We start from the raw sequence: 7,254 nt of genomic DNA on the forward strand, positions 1-7,254 counted from the left end.
GCCCAAAGTGGCACGTAGCCTTTTCACTGAACTTTCTCCACAACATCCCTTTAAGGTAGGCTAGGCTGAGCAGTAGCAACTGGCCCATGGCCACCCAGAGAGCCTCCTGGCTGAGAAGGAATTTGAACCCAGGTGTCCCTAGTCAATGAGTTGGAGAACCCCATGTGTGACAAAACGGGGGTGACTCTAGGCTTTCCTGGGATCTACCCTCAGTAGAGAGATTGCTCTGATCCCAAATCTAGGAGCACGCCGCTCCTTCAAGGTAGGCTGCCACCAGTTGAAGACTGATCAAAAGCCACTGACCAGGCTTAGTCAAGGCTTCAACAGCCTACAACTGACTGGCTTGGCACTTGCAGGCACTGCACAGCCAGAGTCCTCACAACCCAGCTGTAGACAAGATTATATTCTGAGAACATCCACAGTAGCGAATGACCTTACGAGGCGCATGGGGAAGAGCTTTGCAAGTAACCCTCCAGAACCTGTTCGTTCAGAGACTGACGCCACTTCTAAGCATCTGAACTTGATTAAGAAACAACGGTCGCACACAGAAGGAATTTATTTATTCATTCATTCGATTTCTATACCGCCCTTCCAAAAAATGGCTCAGGGCGGTTTACACAGAGAAATAACAAACAAATAAGATGGCTCCCTGTCCCCAAAGGGCTCACAATCTAAAAAGAAGCAGAAGATAAGACACCAGCAACAGTCACTGGAGGGGTGCTGTGCTGGGGGTGGATGGGGCCAGTTCCTCTCCCCCTGCTCAATAACGAGAATCACCACTTTTAAAAGGTGTCTTTTTGCCAAGTTAGCAGAATTGGGGGGGAAATAGGTGGAGACCGAGTACAGAAAGGAATTCAGGATTCAAAAGAAAATACAAAAAGCATTTATTAACTGACCAGCACTGAGTTTTACCTTAGTCTCTCACCAGGCAGGTCCTTGGCTGAGGGAGCATAAATCTCTACAGCTGTGCAACACCCATTTGCAGCTGGGCCCAGGAGACCGGGTCTCACACCTGCCTGTCGTTCACAGAGAATTCCAATTTCCTCCCTTCTGGGTGGTGAGATGCAAAGTGGCCCTGTCTCCTGTGTGAGAGAAGATTAGGGAACTGGTGCAGGGAGGGTTGTGGGGGTGATGCTCTCACTTCAGGGTGATGATGGTCTGTGTTTGTTGGCGTTTGAAACAAAGCACAGTCTTGACACTACTCTGAGCTGTGCTGTGGATTATTTCCTCCAACATAGAAATCGTGGGCTGTGTACCTATTTGGGAATGCAGACAGAGATAGAGGGGTCGGTAAGCAGAGACCCGACCCAGCTCTTGTGAGAGGTACCCTATGCCCTGCCTCCTAGCTGGCAACCTAGACTAGAAGAAAGTGGCTGCTTAAAGGTGAACAGACTTCTTGTAGCAGGAACTTTTGCAGCCTATGCTCAGCTTCATGAGATGCAAGAAAGAAGATCTGCAGTTGGTAAGTATTTCATACTCACACAGTCTCTAGAGACTTAGGCTTAAAAATATTCTTTTTACGATGCCACAGACTTTGCTGCAATGGACTGACATTATTACCCTTTTGGAAGTCGAAATGAATGCCTATTACTCCCACTCTTTTTGGAAGCTCCTTGTGACAGAGGCCTTTTTTCTTGTACTTTGTAAACCACCCTCTGTGTTGATAGCACTATACAAATAGCAACAGGTGAATTCTGCACCAACTCTGCCCTGATTTAGCCTGAATTCAGGCTCAGTACTCAATGGGGGTGTATGTGGTGGTGGTGGTGGTGGGAGAGTTTTAATTGAAGGGAGGTTTATTTCAGGATCTTGACCTCCCCTGTGTAGTCTCCTGGTTTGCAAGGAGCAAGATGGTCCAGGTCAGGCAGCATTGAAGGCTATGGAATGAAAGGGCTAGACTGCCAAAAGCGACTTTCTTCTTTGCCTGTCTTCGGCTTGAAAAGTTGGTTCTGTTGCACTTCCCCGTGAACCCACAAGAGGGTGCAAGATGCAAAGTCCTGGTCATTAGAAAATAAGGAATAAATGGGCACATACAAAAATAAGGGCACATACAAAAGCTCTCTGGGCAGGAGAGCTGGCCTTGCATGAACTGAGAGCATAAATTGTCCCACTTTCCTAAGCACAGTCTGCTCTGGTTTGCATTTGGATGGGTGACTAAATGCAAGTGCTGCCTTAGGAACAGAGGAAGCTGCTGTTGGTCCATCTAACTCAGTATTCTCCTCACAGACTGGCAGCAGCTTCTCCCAGGTTGCAGGCAGGAATCTCTCTTAGCCCGATCTTGGAGATGCTGCCAGGGAAGGAACTTGGAAACTAGGTGCTCTTCCCAGAGCAGCTCCATCCCCTAATAAGGGGAATATCTTACAGAGCTCACACTTCTAGTCTCCCTTTCACGTGCAACCAGGGTGGACCCTGCTTAGCAAAGGGGACAAGTCCTGCTTGCTCCCACCAGGCCAACTCTCCCTCCCTGCTGAAATATAATTCCCTTAGGGGATAAGGCTGTAGCTCCTGTTTGCATCTGCTTTGCATGCAGAAGGTCCCAGGTTCAATCCCCACAAGCAGGGCTGGGAAATAACTGCCTGAAACTCTGGTGATTTGCTGCTCATACGTTTAGACAATACTGCACTAGATGGACCAAAGGTCTGATTCTGCATAAAGAAGCCTCCTATGTTCCTCTTACAAAGGGAGTGTAGCAACAGAGTAGGGATGTGCACAGAACGGAGTCTGCGTTTTGTTTCAAACTTGAAACAAAACACAGGTGGCCAAAATGTTTCATCAAATCAGCAGTTGGCCCCATGATTTCGTCGAAAAGAAACTCGAAACATTTTTAGTGTTTTGGCCATAGGCAACAATGGGGAAACGCAAAAAAAGCATGGTGTAGTGGTTAGAGTGCTGGACTAGGACCAGGGAGACCTGAGTTCAAATCCCCATTCAGCCATGATACTAGCTGGCATTTGAATGGGAGACTACATGTGAGCCCCATCAGATATTCCCCTTAGGGGATGGGGCCCCTCTGGGAAGAGCACCTGCAGGCTTGCATGAAGAAGGTTCCCAGTTCCCTCCCTGGCAGCATCTCCAAGATCAGGCTGAGAGAGATTCCTGCCTGCAACTTTGGAGAAGCCGCTGCCAGTCTGTGAAGACAAGACTGAGCTAGATAGACCAATGGTCTGCCTTGGTAGAAGGAGGCTTCCTAAGTTCCCAGTGGCTAGGGATAGGCCTTCTGACTCCATGTGTCTTGTATGCAGATGATGTGGGTAATTCTTCAAGTTTTTCACAGAACAGCTTTTCTTATTTGAACATTAAGCAGATCATCTCTGTACCATCACTTATGCGAGCCACCTAATGGCGCACGCAGGGAAGTAACTTGCCTAGGGAGCAAGAGGTTGTGGGTTCGAATCCCCACTGGTATGGAAGCTGCCATATACTGAGTCAGACCATAGGTCCATTTAGCTCAGTATTGTCTACACAGACTGGCAGCGGCTTCAGGCAGGAATCTCTCTCAGCCCTATCTTGGAGATGCTGCCAGGGAGTGAACTTGGAACCTAGATGCTCTTCCCAGAGTGGCTCCATCCCCAAAGGGGAATATCTTACAGTGCTCACACGTCAAGTCTCCCATTCATATGCAATCCGGGAGAACTCTGCTTAGCGAAGGGGACAAGTCATGCTTGCTGCCACAAGACCAGCTCTCCTATAGGGAAACACCTCTATTGGGCAGCAGCGATATAGGAAGATGCTGAGCTGAAAGGCATCATCTCATGTTGCGTGGGAGGAGGCAATGGCCAACCCCTCCTGTATTTTACCAAAGACAACCACAAGGCTCTGTGATTGCCAGGAGTCGACACCGACTCGATGGCACAACTTTACCATCACTTATGCATTGTTACTTCCATTACTGTTGGCAGTCCAAAAAAACCCCACCAACCAGCTTGCACTTTAACCTTCTGTCTATCTGTTACCCGACGAACAGTGGACGGAGTTGAAAGCGACATGACTGATGGGAGCCCTGGGAAAAGAGATGGCAGGGTGAGGTCAAGGGTCTTTAATTAGCTGTCCATTGCGATAAAAAAAGAACTGCCCCCATGGACATGGTCACCGTGAGGGGCACCCGCTGCAGGGAATAGCATCACGGGTCCTTAGGGTTGCCAGCTTGGGGCTGGAGTACATCTGGGGGCCGAGCTAAGGTTGCAGGTGTTTCAATATTGTTCATACCATCAAGATGTGTTGTAATGGGCCGGGGTACTGCCTTGGTCAACAGTGTGGACAAAATGACACTCCCCCTCCACAAGAACCCGTGGCCAGCATCCAAAGAACTGTCCATTCCAGAAACACCTTACATAGGACGCTGCCAAATACTGAGTCAGTCCCTTGGTCCAGCTCGCTCAGTATTGTCTACACAGACTGGCAGCAGCTTTTCCAAGGTTTTCACAAGTGCCCACAAAGTGGCTGCTCTGCCACTGAACTATGGCCTCCCTCTTCTCAATCCTATTTCTCCTCAAAGTGCACACACACCCCTCGCCTACGTTTGCCCATCCCCTGCCCTAGTGGCTAGATTTTCCTTCTCTTGCTGCTCCCTCCACCCCAGCCCATCCATCTGTCAGCATTAGAGACATTCATGGCGGTTATCAGCAGTTGTTCATTATTATAGCGAAGGATGGAACCTCCATGTTCAGTAGCAGTTCACCTTTGAAACTTTGTCAACCCTTTCCCCAGAATCGTGGTGATCTCTATACTGCAGATGAGAGAGTTGTAATTATGGATGCGGAATGCCCTTGGTATTTGGGGTGGAAAGGTGAGCAGGGATGATGTTGCAGTGTGTGAAAGTGCCAGCCGAAAGCCTGAAGCTGGAGAAGGCTGCCTTTGGGTTGCCAGAAAGAAAAACTTTCTTTGGGAAGGGAGTGGAAGTGGGAGTGTTGCTGTTGTTGCTGTTATCGCAGGCCTGCCCTAATCTCTCTCGAAGCTGGTGGCAGCTGGAGATGTTTCCACCCTGTCTCCAGTTGATTCCTTCTCAGCTCTCTGCTATGCCTGCTCCAGAATTCAGAGGTTTCCCTTGTATTGGGAATGTTTTGGAGGTATTCTCATCATTCATTCATTCATTCATTCATTCATTCATTCATTCATTCATTCGATTTCTAAACTGCCCTTCCAAAAATAGCTCAGGGTGGTTTACACAGAGAAATAACAAATAAATAAGATGGATCCCTGTCCCCAAAGAGCTCACAATCTAAAAATAAACTTAAGATAGACACCAGCAATAGTCACTGGAGGAACTGTGCTGGGGGTGAAGAGGGCCAGTTACTCTCCCCCTGCTCAATAAAGAGAATCACCATGTTAAAAGGTGCCTCTTTGCCAAGTTAGCAGGGGTATCAATATGCATTTGAAGCCTGATGACAACCCAGATAATAACTGAGCTTCATATTTTTGGGGGGGAGATTGGGTTCTAGAGCATTTGGACCAGTGCGGTCAAGTTTATGGAACTTTTCTAAGTCTGTTCTCCACTTGACAAAGATGATGATCGAAACGGAGGTCACCGTTGTGGATCTGTGGACTTGTTTGAACCAGTCTGTATGACTTTCCACACCATGGACTTCACTACGTCTCTGCTGCAATACATCAATGTGATCGCCAATGATCTTGTGTTCGATCCCAGGTCGAGAGTATCTTGGATTATAAAACGATACTAAACCAATTTGTTACCTACTCCTCATTATAGAATAGGGTGGGGCTCTTCTTGATCTTGTCTGCTTGATGTAAGAGATCCAGCACACACGATTTCTCCTTGGGTTCCCGCCACAGCAGCACATCTTCGCGGCAGAACTCAGACGCACAGAAGGGATGACATCGCCCTCGACCAGAGAGAGGGGGACAGAGAGGCGATTGTTAGGCTAGAGCCCCCAGCTGCAGCACCACCGAAATCGCTTTTGCACGTGCGGCTGAAGGCTGACACCACAGAGCCTGGGATTGGTGCCTGACCTAAGAAGCAGCAGCCCTTCCCTTACTCTGCTCCGGAGAGCCACTGAGGCCTTTGGAGACCAAAAACAGCACCTTGAATCAGGCTCATGTGTATTTCTAGACACCTTCCCCCCCCACCCACCCACACAGCCCGGGGAGGGGCAAGGAAGAGGAAGAATGGCAGATGGTTGTGTTTGATGTGATCTGCTCCACTTCTAACCCGCCCTTGCAATATATTAAATAGGGTGCCACGTGCTAATATTAAAAATGCCAGCATCAGAACAACCTCAACATCTGACAGCTGGCTGGAGCCACAGGAATGCATTACAGTGCCGTCTGACTCTCATCCTCTCTCTGGCGTGAGAAGAATGTTATCACCCTTGCCTAGCCTGTAAGCATCTCTGCTGTCTGGCCACTGTGTGCACACGATCCAAACGCCCAGGATCTCGGCTCTTAAAGTGAAATGGTTGAGCTGGAGACCCTCTGAAGAGCTCCCCTGGAATTGACCGTGTCCTCTATTCTCATCTGTTTATTATATTTGTACACCGCCCCAAGCTTGCATCTCCTCTCCGGGTGTTTTACAACAATGTCAAACAAATGAAAACCTGACAGCAATTTCAAACCACAAGTCTAGCAAAAAAGCTGGAATGAATAAGTGTGTCTTTAGAGACTTTTAAAATGTTGTTGGAGATGGGGAGGCCCTTATTTCGGCAGGGAGTGCCTTGCCAAGTCTAGGGGTGGCAACGGAAAAGCTCCATCCCCGAGTAGCCATCAGATGGGCCAGTGGCAATGGCAGATGGACCTCTCTGGGCGATCTCAATGGGCAGTGGTACTCATCATGAAGAAGACATTCTCTTAAATATCCTGGGCCTAAGCTGTGGAGCTTCCTGTAGGATCATAGGAAGCTACCACATACTGAGTCAGACCATTGGTCTATCAAGCTCAGTATTGTCTTCACAGACTGGCAGTGGCTTCTCCAAGGTTGCTAAATCTCCAAGATTGCTAACCCTTTAGGGTTGCTTTGGCTTTCTCTTGCTCTTCTCTTCTTTCTACCAGCAACATTACCCAGATCCTTTCAGCCTTGGTGTACTACTACTTACCACACACACACACAGCCTGGTTTTTCCGTCCTTGAGAGTTTTCAGCCAACATGGTCGCATCTTGCCAGATCATCGACCTTATGACAGAGACACACACACAGAGAGACCTTTTCTGCACCATGAGTTCAGCCCCTGATGTTGTTTTTCTCTCTAAACTGCTGACGCAAGAGAGGGGTAGCTTGGTGAATCACACAGAGCAGACTCACTG

At 48.5% G+C, this 7,254-nt stretch overlaps 1 long non-coding RNA gene across 1 annotated transcript; it reads left to right on the forward strand.

Annotated features, from left to right (window-relative positions):
- The first annotated feature begins 907 nt into the window (after positions 1–907).
- LOC128336695 (uncharacterized) lies at positions 908–5,683 on the forward strand. The gene is made up of 2 exons (XR_008312039.1): positions 908–1,462; positions 5,427–5,683. It is a non-coding gene; the product is annotated as an uncharacterized LOC128336695 (long non-coding RNA).
- The last annotated feature ends 1,571 nt before the right edge of the window (positions 5,684–7,254 follow it).

Source organism: Hemicordylus capensis, chromosome 13, assembly GCF_027244095.1.
Source record: "Hemicordylus capensis ecotype Gifberg chromosome 13, rHemCap1.1.pri, whole genome shotgun sequence".
NCBI classification, from domain to species: Eukaryota; Metazoa; Chordata; class Lepidosauria; order Squamata; family Cordylidae; genus Hemicordylus; species Hemicordylus capensis.